Genomic DNA, 13871 nt, shown 5'->3' on the forward strand with positions numbered 1-13871 from the left:
TCAGTGCTATACCTAAGTTAACAAATTCAAATAAACAAAATGACTAATAAATAAATACAGACATACAAAATATGGTTAAGGGAAACAGTATGTAACTATTCAGGTGTTCTAAAACATAAAAAGCAATTTAGCAAACTATATAGCCATACACTGAAAAATATGATAATAAAAATAAATTCTAACACATCTCATTGTGGGCAATAACAGTTTTTACATCTCATTGCACACAGTAAACAGTTTTGTAAAGTGTGAGTATGATAAGGTAGACGCTGCACGCTTGGCTGTCCTGTGAGTTTATACTTTCTGAATGCCTTGCATTTCTCCATGGTCTTTTCTGCCATCTTCCTCAAGAAGTTCTGTTTTTGTATTTATTTTTGATTATTTTTTTATGTAAGTAAAAGCCTTCAAGGTGAAAATGTATAGCACAGAAGTGTCACTGTTTGCACAGTTCAACCATGAACAGCAGGTTCAAAACTCACAAGCTGTTTAATCTTTAGTTAGTTAAGTACCAGAGCTTAGGATCCCCTTTCTCATGTGAAGAGTTTTAAATGAGCAAGCAAGATCTGTTCCTTTTATGAAAACACTACGTTGTTATGTAATACCTCCGCACAGAATTGTCTTACAACGCTGTATTAGCTGAACCATGGTGGATGACTCTTTGATTAACTGTCCTTCAGCAGTTCTAAGAAGTATGGCTCCACCCTGAAAGTCACACTTGATAAATATTAATGACCAGTTGTGAATGGTGCTAGGACACAATTCAGAGATGTACAGGAAGTGCATTTTAATCCGGGAGACAAACTCTGCTGAAAACACAGGGCTAAAGTCAGACGTTATTTTTTCATGAATGCTTCTTTTTATTATATACTCTTTAATATACTGCAGCAGCTCTGTGTAGTACTGCCTGGTACAGGGCAGATGTCTGAGAAGGTGCGCTGACCTGCAGACTGAAAAAACATCATGAAGCTGAAGGTAAGCAAGTCGGCTGATGTTTAACCAGTTGGTCAACATGTGAAGAGTGGATGCAGACCTAAAGCTGTTGAAAATGTGGCTAGGGGAGTTACATGGAGTAACACATAATATTTTCCCCTGAATTCTTTGTGAAGTGAGATACCTGACTATTTCTTTAGCTTTTAGACACCTTCTGTAGCTGTCTATTTACATATTATATTTTTCTGCATTTAGTCTGCTTTTCTGTGTAGGCTAAGCCTCTGTTTTTTTTCATAGTACACTTGTGTTCTATGCTAGAGCTTTGTATGCTACTTTTTTAGTTGATTTTGACAGTCTCAATACTACATAGTGTGTTTTTAAGCCTGTGTGTGACTTGAATGTTTAGCTAGATCCGGCATATATGTTATTCTGATCAGTTAGGGATACTGTGTTGCAGAATTACCCTCAATATTTTGACAAGACAATTTCCATGCTAGTCCTGCCCCAAAAACAAATACAGCAACAAGGTGTCTTTTTATTTGCCTACCTGTACATATCATGTGATTTAAATGGTGTTTATGTAGTTCAGTTTTCTCAAGGCTGATGTCCTACAAACAGCGAAAGTGACATCCACATAAAGTAGCTTTGTGTCACCTAGCATTTCCTTTTCTCTGCATGCTAAGGCACAGTAGATCCCATTTGGTGGTTTGGTTTTTATCCTCTCTCTTCTGTTTCCAAGTTTCTGTTAAGCCCTTTTCCTCTACATATTCACTTGATTTTCCTTTCAGGATGCTGTGTGTGTGTGTGTGTGTGTGTGTGTGTGTGTGTGTGTGTGTGTGTGTGTGTGTGTGTGTGTGTGTCTGTGTCTGTGTCTGTGTGTGTGTGTGTGTGTGTGTGTGTGTGTGTGTGTGTGTGTGTCTACCTGCTCCCTCTGGTTACTGTGTATGTGGTAATGTGCCACACCCTTTCACCATCCTTCTAGTATTTACCAGTGCAAATTAAATTGTTTCATTGAGCAGAGCAGCTGATGGTGCTGGTAATTCACTGGAATTCTCCTTTACAGCCCTTTGATGGACTTCATGTAGATTTTCAGGTTAATATTTCCTAAAAGATTGTGGGGTATCTTTTTATTATTAAACATATTTACTCCGTCCTGCAGACCATATGGGAACCCTTAGGAGCCACATGTTGACCATATTGCGTATTTGTTCTCACATAAGGATGAGAGAATTGTGCTGTTTTCCAGTCATCATTTTACTGTCCACAAGAGAGGTATTACAGTGACTATTAATCCCTCCCCTTTCTGCTTCACTTTATATATTCGTTGACTAAGTAAGTGAACCAATAAGCAGGCTTTTTTAGTTAGGGTCTAGAAAGCTAAGTCTAAGTGCAGTATATGTTGACAGTTGATATCAGACAATCTTCTTTTGGGGGGAGTAGGGTGAGACCCTAGTACCTTAAAAAATCATTGGGAGAACATGCAAACTCCATACAGACAACATCAGGAGGTCATCACTAACCCCCTTCCCCAGTCAGTGAGCCACTGTGCTGTCCTAATCAGTGTCAGGAGTCACTGTGTTGTTGTGAACAAATGCGTCTCCATGGTAGCACTCCTCATGTTTTCCTATTTAGCCTGGTTTTATTCACCTATCTGATAGTAAGTTCCAAAAAGCCACTGAAAGCAGGACATATGAAAAAATGCAGGTTTGTACAGTAATTTACAAAAATAAATAAATAGCCTACTTACCTTTACAATTTCAAAAGAAAGCAAACAGTACCTTAGTAAATTTCTCATAAGAATGCTCAGATGAGACAGCTGTGCCAGGATACAGGCTGTCTTACAAAACAATGAAAGCCCAAGGTTGCAAGTTTCTCCTAGACCCAACTTTCAGTTTTATAATACAGGTGCTTCCACAAGGCGTGCTTCGCATGTCACACTACATACATCAGCCCCAGGTAGGATCTCCCTCTTCTTGCTTCTAAGCCTTTGTTAAAATGATCTTCCATTTGATGAAATAACTTAATGCATGTAGGTCTACATGCTGTTCCCTTTTATATCATAACAATTGACAGTTAAGAAAAGGTGATTTACCTCATTTTGTGGAAAATGTTTAGGTTCATAGGTAAGTACTAAATTAGATGCCCTTGTCAGGCATTTTAAGCGTAGCTAGTTTCCCTTTTATGCTCAAAATAACCTATCCCATTTGGTTGTAGATAGGTCTTATCCATCCCATGGTCTGTAATTATGCATTACCCCTAATGAGAGTAACTGTGATCATACCATAGTTAATTTGAAGGGACCCATGCATGGGATAAAGCATTTAGGAGCTGCGTCTGTCCATTAGTAGTACAGGGGCAGTCCTGGGGAAAATGTTCTGTTTCCCATCCATAGATCCAAGTTGCTCTTGAATATGGATATGGATGAACTTTGTTTTATGTAGATGGGAAGTCTGTTCCAAAGCAGCGGTATCCTCTACGAGATATACCTGTTCCCCCAAACCATTCTGTTGATATTACAAAAGAGATTTAGATCCCTAAACAAAGCAAAACAATTTGCTTCAGATAAGTGTCTGCACCTTTTCAAGGTAGGTCAGTCACGAGGAGTGTAGAGTGTGTATCTGTCTTGAGGAAGAGATGAACCAATGATGGGGCATTTTGGCTCTGAGATGGGAGTCTGAGATGGAGAGAGTATAAAACCAGTGGAAGCCCTGGTGATTGAAACACTAATTGATTCAAAGTAAAAACATCTTAGTGTAAGATTTACTACTGATCTAGATGCCAGAGTTATGCTTGGTACTATCAGCACCTGTGTTTGTGTATTTATTGGCACTTGACTTGAGCTTTGCCACTGGGAAGACGAAAAGACTGAACTGTTTGATTTTTATTTCACCTTTCACTACTGTCAATAATTTTTTGGGGGGGTGAAGTCAGCCTTATTTTTCTGTCTGGTTAGTAAAACTACTAAGTTATCCAGTGAACTGTGAAGTGTCTGCTGTTAAATATCACATCTGATGGCTGCAGCAGCCAGCTTAAACTTCAGCCACAAAACTTTGAAGCTCTGATTTCACCTACTGGTGCCAACAAAGTTCATGTTGTGCTGCTGCTGCTGCTGCTTGTAGTGAAGTCCCGTGGTGTGGTAGAGGTCCAGCGACAAGTGGGGAAGCCTGAAACCTACCTGATGGCCACAGTTGAATGACTACTGCAGATGACTACTGCTACCAAGGGAGTGGTAGTGGTAGCCAAATCAATGGCTAAACTGAGAACAGCTCCTCCAGTAAAACCTGTAACCAATGAAGAAGACCTCAAAGCCTATGTAATCACCTTTGAAAGGATCACCGATTAAGACAGCTGGGACTGCACTTCCTGGGCTTGAATTTTGTCAGCTCAGCTCATGGGGGAGCCCCTCCATACTTTTATGGACATGCCTACTTCACACTGTAATAACTTTGACATGGTAAAAAAAAAAGGTTTGTTAGCAAGGGCAAGTCTCTAACGTCATGATTCATTTTAATTCTAGGAATTTAACAGTAACAGAACAGTTCTTTTAACTAAAACATATTGTTAAGAAGGGGTTAGGTGATCTTAGTAGTAAAGACACCAAGACTGAAATACTTGTTATAGATATAGTCAAGAGAGTTTTGCCAGCAGTCATTTTAAGTGTGTAAGTAGGGCCATATTGATCTGTAGTGTGCTGGGGAAAGTAAACCAGAGATACCTGTACAAGCAACCAAAGAGCAAAGAAGGAGTGAAGAGACCATGGAGTGCTAGCAGTCTGTAACCAGATTGGTTGAGACCACATTCTGCTGTTGTGCCACAATAGAATTAATGAAACAATTTAGAAAGGTGGATGCGGGAAGAGTTAAAGAATCTGATGGACTCTAGCTGCAGTATTACACTGGTAAAGGGACAATATATTTGTAGGAAGGCAGTCTGCTTCTAAATGTCTGTTGAAGTTGTCTATATTCATGTGGAAAAGAGATGCTGTCCTAATTTTGGAAAAACTTTATTTCCAGTAGCAACCATCCCTTATCTTATCTGCAACCTAATTATTAGGAAGGACTTAACATTTTCTTAAGGACATTTGGGAACAGTGGGAAAATGAAAGGGCAGTTTACCCTCCCAGCTGAAGAGACAAAACCAAAGCAGTCTGCCAGTTTGTAGTGTGTAAACCAATCCACCAGTTTAGAAAGACCCGGAGCCAAGAGATCCAGGGTAACAGTAGCAGGCCTAAGACAAACCAAAGTCAGATAAGCTTGGCAAGGGAAGGAGAGGACCCTCTGTCCCTGCATTTCAATCCCAATAGAGTCAATTAGGAAAGGTAGGGGTGGCAAGCACCTAAGGAGGGTGCATAGTCCCAGGAAACCAGGGTCAGGATGAGACCATAAAACAGATTAAATGAAGCAGAAGAACCCCAAGAAAGAAAGAAGCTTCAGGTCTGAGAGCCACAGAATGGAAAATTCTTTGGACCACAGGAGTGAGTTGCTCTCCATTGGACAGGAGTGGGAAATGAAGATCTCTGTATCTGCTTGGTGGAAGAATTTGCAGAGACTTCTACCTCCTGAAACAAGAGAATGATCTCAGTCTGCCTGGCCTCCAAAGAGAGGGCCCTATGGAGGTCAAAACTCTTATCCATGCCAGACTGAACATATTCAGGGCGGTGGGGAAGATCTCCACAGAAGACCTCCCCTATCCTACCTTTATTTTAAGCTGCAAAATGACGTAGTATATAGGGTAGCAGATGAGAGGAAATTATGCCATATGGTTATTAAAATGATCCACAGCCATGTATGGGTGGCCATTTGGGCATGGCTAAAGCCAAAAGCAAGAGTCCTAAATAGATTTTATTGGCTGGGTGTTCTATAGGAAATTGAGAGTTATTGTGCCAGTTATTCTGAGAGCCAAAAGACAACCCATAACCCAAGCATTAGGAGTCCCCTAAACCAGTGCTCATAACAAAAATTCCTTCCAATGAATTGCTGGGCTATTGTGGAGGTATTATTCAGGTCCAGCAATGGACATCAGTATATTTTGGTAGTCTTAAATTACACTGCCATATCTCATGAGGCTACTCCCCTCAGGAAAGTTAACTCCAGGGAGGAAACAAAGTAAGTGATATTTATGTTTTTAAGGTAGGTATTTCCAAAGAAAAACTGACAGATCAAGACATGCCTTTTATGTCCAAAATCATGTAGTACCTCTGCCAGGTGTTTTACATCTTCAGACCATCCATTTGCCATCTTCAAGCAAAGGGTCCTGTAGAATGTTTTAATAGAAGCCTACAATCAACTGCTTGAAAAGTAAATATGATCAGTAGAGCATCTGAAGTCAGAGACTGAGAAGAGGAACATCTGGTGAGATCCACAGCTAAAGTGATCATGGATGTGAAGTTAGAAACTGAGAAGAGGAACAGCTGGTGAGATCCACAGCTAAAGTGATCATGGATGACACCTTTTCACAACCATAAAAGCAAATGGTCTAGGAGTTCTTTTCTGAGGTGTCTGGGAGAACATCTCTTTTTGAACACCAACTAGAAACAATCCCAGTACAAAATATTAATTTGAGACCATAAAGGGTGCTGTAAGCTTAGAATCAATTAGTCTGAGAGGAGATACAAAAATGCTAAAATTAGGAGGAATTGAAGAGTCAAACAGCAGTTGGAACAGTCTTGTTGCGCATGTTCCAAAATCAGAAGGCACTTTCCAAGTTTGTAATGACTTTAGGAGATTTAATAGTGTCTCCAAATTTGATAACTACCCCCGGTAAAGGGTAGAGGAATTAACAGAGCAGCTAGGAAAGGCTAGGTTATTAACCACCCTGGATATTATGAATAGATCATAACTAGAACATGTTGGAGGGATGGATATGTACAACAGAGAATACCACTTGTCTTTCTTTTCATGTTAAGAAAAGTACACTATTCAAATGTAATCCGGATGAATTAATAGGTCTGCAAATTCACCCTTGTCCCTCATGGGTTGGTGCAACATCTAAATGCTGTGCTCTTCTCTGGATTATTAACACTTTAAATATAAAGGTGAAAAACATCATGAGAATGTGTAGCTAGACTTCTGAAGATCCTCAAAGATAGATAGCCTAGTAAGTACCTTTGAAACTAAGGGATGTTGGCAAACCCCTTTAATAAATGAGGGTAAGGAAAACGCCTTTTCAATAGTGGACAAAAAAACTTGACATTTATGCTTTAAACCAGTTTTGGTGTCTCCTGATTTCTTGAAACTTTTTGTCATCTACACAGGTGCTTCAGAAGTGGAGATAGGGGCAGTGTTGGCCCAGTGAATAGGGAATGAGAAACTCCCAATCTGCTATTTAAGAAAGTAGAGACCAGATATTCACTATAAAGAGAGTCCAGCTGGAGGGGTCATCTGCAACATAGTGTAGTAATTTTACAGGTACAAAGCCTGGGAAACTCAAAAGGCAGTCAAGGACATTTTAAATAGTACTCTAACTCGCTTAAACCTGTAATAAGAATTACAGAACGGCATGTTTGCATCAACATGCATATTAAGAACAATAACTAGCATTGAAACTGTAATATCTGGTGATAGTTCCTGACTGTAATCCCCAGGGACTTATATGAAATCAAAAATTTTTATGAGGGGAAAGAACAAGCATATGAGGGAAAATCTGGGATCTCTGAAAAGTATTCTCCCATTATTTCTTGAGTTTGTCCCCAAAAAAATGAGCAAAGATATGGAGCTCCATGTATTTATTTTAAAACAAATGAAAGAAAAGATAAATTTAACTAGTAGATATCAAAATGCTGTAACCAAGCAGGTCCATCTTTTGCATTAAGCGGACCTGAAAGATTACAGCTTGAGAATGACACCTGTTCCATTTTCTTCTGTTATCTTTTGAAAGGAAAAAAACTACAGAAGTTGCAGCTAATCAGGTCCTTTTCTTGCAATAGTGAACCAGAAAGATTGCAATTATAGGATGTTGTCCACTTTATTTACTACTCATTGGCAAAAGAAGAAGTGGGTGCTCAGGTTAGCCTTCCTTAGAAACCAGCAAGAAATTTTAGAAAGGCACCCTTGCATTTACATTCCCACGGATGACCACTGCTTTTGCTTTCCTTAGAGTCTTCACCAGCAGAAAGCTAGCTGAGGGCCCCCCCTGTAATTGTGAGTTTCACTTATGCCTAATGCCAGTTAAGGATATTAGATTGTTTCATGTATATATGAAAAAGTTTTATTTTTTTTATTTTTCTGTTCGCATACCCCTTGATTTTATGAGGATTGGTAGGACAAAGAACCATGTAAAATTTAAAGCCTTAATTTCTAAGTTAAGAATCAGCTCAGTGCCCTTTAATTCTGAGTTGTTTACTTTTTTTCCAAATTGCGCCAGTAGAAATGAAATATATTCACAAATCAGTACACAAATGGCAAATATCAGTTTCATGCTGCATCTGAAATGTCTGTTTTTAATTCTGAGCAACACAAATGTCAAACAGTTTAGGAAAAAATGAGCCTAGTAAAAATTAACAACATTCTTAGGTAGCAAGCTCAAGTTTACATCAGTTCATTTATAGTACTATAATGTCTTTTTAGTGGTTCTGTGTCTTTCTGTCAGTGGTGTTCAACAATCTGATATACCAGTTTTTGCTGTTCCTCGTTGTGAGTCAGCACTTGACAGAAGTCAGTTGCTAATTTGACTGCTCGTTTGCCACAGTTGTTAACTCGCAAAGCTGTAACAGTTTGTTTCGCAATGATAAAGTCAAGCATATCACTGCATGCTGCAGGATCAGCTGTTAGGAAAGATGAATAACAGCTTCCCATCAAAATGTGTCTCCTGATTTCTTGAAACGTTTTGTCATCTACACAGGTGCTTCAGAAGTGGAGATAGGGGCAGTGTTGGCCCAGTGAATAGGGAATGAGAAACTCCCAATCTGCTATTTAAGAAAGTAGAGACCAGATATTCACTATAGAGAGAGTCCAGCTGGAGGGGTCATCTGCAACATAGTGTAGTAATTTTACAGGTACAAAGCCTGGGAAACTCAAAAGGCAGTCAAGGACATTTTAAATAGTACTCTAACTCGCTTAAACCTGTAATAAGAATTACAGAACGGCATGTTTGCATCAACATGCATATTAAGAACAATAACTAGCATTGAAACTGTAATATCTGGTGATAGTTCCTGACTGTAATCCCCAGGGACTTATATGAAATCAAAAATTTTTATGAGGGGAAAGAACAAGCATATGAGGGAAAATCTGGGATCTCTGAAAAGTATTCTCCCATTATTTCTTGAGTTTGTCCCCAAAAAAATGAGCAAAGATATGGAGCTCTATGTATTTATTTTAAAACAAATGAAAGAAAAGATAAATTTAACTAGTAGATATCAAAATGCTGTAACCAAGCAGGTCCATCTTTTGCATTAAGCGGACCTGAAAGATTACAGCTTGAGAATGACACCTGTTCCATTTTCTTCTGTTATCTTTTGAAAGGAAAAAAAAACTACAGAAGTTGCAGCTAATCAGGTCCTTTTCTTGCAATAGTGAACCAGAAAGATTGCAATTATAGGATGTTGTCCACTTTATTTACTACTCATTGGCAAAAGAAGAAGTGGGTGCTCAGGTTAGCCTTCCTTAGAAACCAGCAAGAAATTTTAGAAAGGCACCCTTGTATTTACATTCCCACGGATAACCACTGCTTTTGCTTTCCTTAGAGTCTTCACCAGCAGAAAGCTAGCTGAGGGCCCCCCCTGTAATTGTGAGTTTCACTTGTGCCTAATGCCAGTTAAGGATATTAGATTGTTTCATGTATATATGAAAAAGTTTTATTTTTTTTATTTTTCTGTTCGCATACCCCTTGATTTTATGAGGATTGGTAGGACAAAGAACCATGTAAAATTTAAAGCCTTAATTTCTAAGTTAAGAATCAGCTCAGTGCCCTTTAATTCTGAGTTGTTTACTTTTTTTCCAAATTGCGCCAGTAGAAATGAAATATATTCACAAATCAGTACACAAATGGCAAATATCAGTTTCATGCTGCATCTGAAATGTCTGTTTTTAATTCTGAGCAACACAAATGTCAAACAGTTTAGGAAAAAATGAGCCTAGTAAAAATTAACAACATTCTTAGGTAGCAAGCTCAAGTTTACATCAGTTCATTTATAGTACTATAATGTCTTTTTAGTGGTTCTGTGTCTTTCTGTCAATGGTGTTCAACAATCTGATATACCAGTTTTTGCTGTTCCTCGTTGTGAGTCAGCACTTGACAGAAGTCAGTTGCTAATTTGACTGCTGGTTTGCCACAGTTGTTAACTCGCAAAGCTGTAACAGTTTGTTTCGCAATGATAAAGTCAAGCATATCACTGCATGCTGCAGGATCAGCTGTTAGGAAAGATGAATAACAGCTTCCCATCAAAATGTGTCTCCTGATTTCTTGAAACGTTTTGTCATCTGCACAGGTGCTTCAGAAGTGGAGATAGGGGCAGTGTTGGCCCAGTGAATAGGGAATGAGAAACTCCCAATCTGCTATTTAAGAAAGTAGAGACCAGATATTCACTATAGAGAGAGTCCAGCTGGAGGGGTCATCTGCAACATAGTGTAGTAACTTTACAGGTACAAAGCCTGGGAAACTCAAAAGGCAGTCATAACTTAGATTCTATTAGGTGAGTCAGAATTGTATACAATGTGGGTATGATATTTGGTGAGGGAATAGAGCTGTTATACAAGGTAAAACTGCAAGTCACTGAGTAAAAAGGGACTGGTCTCTTTGACAAGGAATACAGGGAGGCAAGATAATTAGTTTCAGATAAGTACGTGTACCTTTCTAAAGCAGGACTTTAGAGCAATATGGCAGAAATCATTAAAAACAAGGATCCAGTGGAGTTTGAAGTTTACCTGTGTGAAGGAGAGATGAACTGAAGGCTGAGCATTTGTCTCTGAGACAGGAATCTGAGATGGAGAGAATCTAAAATGCAGCTGATGCCTTGGAGACAGATCACTGATTAATTCAAAATAAAAAAAAAACTGTTAATTGAGATTGTTTGTGTGTTTGTTGGCAAAACCCGAGTATTGTCATTGGGACAGACCTCTCAACCAATCAGGGACAAATTTGAACAGAATCAGGGAAAAGTCAAGAAAAAAATCAGGGACAATCAGGGACACTTTTAAAATATTAGTGCTATTAACCTGAAACATTGAGAGAATCAGAGCATATGAATTAATACACCTTTTCTGAAGTAAAAGAAGTGTATAACTCTTAATGATTGTTAATTATTCATTAAGTGTAATTCACCACCTTTCTGCCCAAAGTCAGTAGTTTTAGGAGGGATTCAAAGTTACAGAGCTAAACTTTGAGTCAAAATCAGGGGCATCCCTGAAAATTTGGGACAGTTGAGAGGTATACATTGGGACTTGACTGGCTGGAAGACTGAAATGTCTGAATTTATTTCACCTGTAACTGCTGCTGTATGTAATTTTTCATTTTGACAAAGTCAGCTTTATTTTTCTGTTTAAGCAATAAAACCAGTAGATTTTCTAATGCACTGTGTAAAAATAATGGGTGGCAAAGATCCAAGGATATTTTAAATATTACTCTAACTCGCTTAAACCTGTAATAAGAATTACAGAACGGAATGTTTGCGTCAACATGCATATTAAGAACAATAACTAGCATTGAAACTGTAATATCTGGTGATATTTCCTGACTGTAATCCCCAGGGACTTACATGAAATCAAACATTTTTATGAGGGAAAGAACAAGCATATGAGGGAAAATCTGGGATCTCTGAAAAGTATTCTCCCATTATTTCTTGAGTTTGTCCCCAAATTCATGAGCAAAGATATGGAGCTCCATGTATTTATTTTAAAACAAATGAAAGAAAAGATAAATTTAACTAGTAGATATCAAAATGCTGTAACCAAACAGGTCCATTTTTTGCATTAAGCGGACCTGAAAGATTACAGCTTGAGAATGACACCTGTTCCATTTTCTTCTGTTATCTTTTGAAAGGAAAAAAACTACAGAAGTTGCAGCTAATCAGGTCCTTTTCTTGTAATAGTGAACCAGAAAGATTGCAATTATAGGATGTTGTCCACTTTATTTACTACTCATTGGCAAAAGAAGAAGTGGGTGCTCAGGTTAGCCTTCCTTAGAAACCAGCAAGAAATTTTAGAAAGGCACCCTTGTATTTACATTCCCACGGATAACCACTGCTTTTGCTTTCCTTAGAGTCTTTACCAGCAGAAAGCTAGCTGAGGGCCCCCCCTGTAACCGTGAGTTTCACTTGTGCCTAATGCCAGTTATGGATATTAGATTGTTTCATGTATATATGCAAAATTTTTATTTTTTTTATTTTTCTGTTCGCATACCCCCCCTGAATTTATGAGGATTGGTAGGACAAAGAACCATGTAAAATTTAAAGCCTTAATTTCTAAGTTAAGATTCAGCTCAGTGCCCTTTAATTCTGAGTTTTTTACTTTTTTTCCAAATTGCGCCAATAAAAATTAAATATATTCACAACTCAGTACACAAATGGCAAATATCATTTTCATGCTGCATCTGAAATGTCTGTTTTTAATTCTGAGCAACACAAATGTCAAACAGTTTAGGAAAAAATGAGCCTAGTAAAAATTAACAACATTCTTAGGTAGTAAGCTCAAGTTTACATCAGTTCATTTATAATACTATAATGTCTTTTTAGTGGTTCTGTGTCTTTCTGTCGATGGTGTTCAACAATCTGATATACCAGTTTTTGCTGTTCCTCGTTGTGAGTCAGCACTTGACAGAAGTCAGTTGCTAATTTGACTGCTCGTTTGCCACAGTTGTTAACTCACAAAGCTGTAACAGTTTGTTTCGCAATGATAAAGTCAAGCATATCACTGCATGCTGCAGGATCAGCTGTTAGGAAAGATGATTAACAGCTTCCCATCAAAATGTGCTACAAAAGATGATGATGGTTGAAACTGATTCTTTACTTTCACAGCAATGGATTGCCATGCAGCTTGCCTTGCTTTATGTATTGAACTTGTGGACTTGACCAGATCATTTACATCAATGCCAGTCGCTTTAGTCTTGTGTGGTCCAAGCTGGCAACAAAAAGAGGATCATCCACCACTCGTCGTTTTTTGGATACCGATTCAGGCGATCCTGTATCTACTGTGCTCACTTCTTTGACAAGCTGTCTACCAGTTATTAAATTCTGGTGGTATTTTGACATGTTTGCTGCTGCATCATCTTTATTGTCATTTTCATCTTCATTACTGTCTTCTGCCTCTTGTCATCCCTCCAGCTTCTCTGAATCTTTCTTTCAGCTCTTCTTTATCTTTACGTTTCATTTCTTCCTGTAGTCATTTTTCCTTTCTGTCCATTCATTTTTTGAATTCAATGTCCTCTCCATCAACTATCGTTTTTCCATCTCTGTGTTGATCTTGTAGAAAAACCCAGTCTTCCTGAGTCTTTATAAGTAATTCTGCATCAGCATGCCCCACATCAAAAAGCTTCAAAAGAGCATTGCTAAAATCTGTTTCTGACTGAGACTGTGTATCTGACTGGTGCTTCTTATTCTTCTTGATTCTAGAATGCTTCTCATACAGACTTTTGAGTTTTGCCACTGCATTCGGCTTTCTGCGTTGTAGGTATGCTAGCTAACTGCCATAATTGCAGAACTTCATCAACAGCATTTGAACAACTCGCTGAAAGATTTAACTTATTGGTTTTAAGATCATGGAACAGCCTGCATAAAATGTAACTGTTAGTTGGAAGCTGATTTGAGCAAGTTGAGATATTAAGGGCAGGTAACTGCTGGCCCACAAGCCAGACATCAGTAGCAGCTCTGGTTGACTTTCTTACTGAGCTCATGGTTCACCATTAGAGGGACTGGGCTCTATCAATTAACATTAACACTGCCGGCCACACGTGCAGAAACTATATGAAGTGATAAATCATCAAAAAGTAATTGCATACAATGTTTCACT

At 38.4% G+C, this 13871-nt stretch overlaps 1 protein-coding gene across 1 annotated transcript in view; it reads left to right on the plus strand.

Moving 5' to 3' along the window:
* The first annotated feature begins 801 nt into the window (after nucleotides 1-801).
* LOC122809582 (gastrula zinc finger protein XlCGF26.1-like) overlaps nucleotides 802-13871 on the plus strand; it is a 147367-nt gene continuing 134297 nt past the window's right edge. Inside the window, exon 1 of the mRNA XM_044081183.1 lies at nucleotides 802-972. The gene's annotated coding sequence lies outside the window, so the exon portion shown is untranslated. The remainder of the gene's footprint in view (nucleotides 973-13871) is intronic.

The sequence above is a fragment of the Protopterus annectens genome, chromosome 1.part1 (genome assembly GCF_019279795.1).
Source record: "Protopterus annectens isolate FY-2018-M chromosome 1.part1, PAN1.0, whole genome shotgun sequence".
Lineage (NCBI taxonomy): Eukaryota > Metazoa > Chordata > Ceratodontiformes > Protopteridae > Protopterus > Protopterus annectens.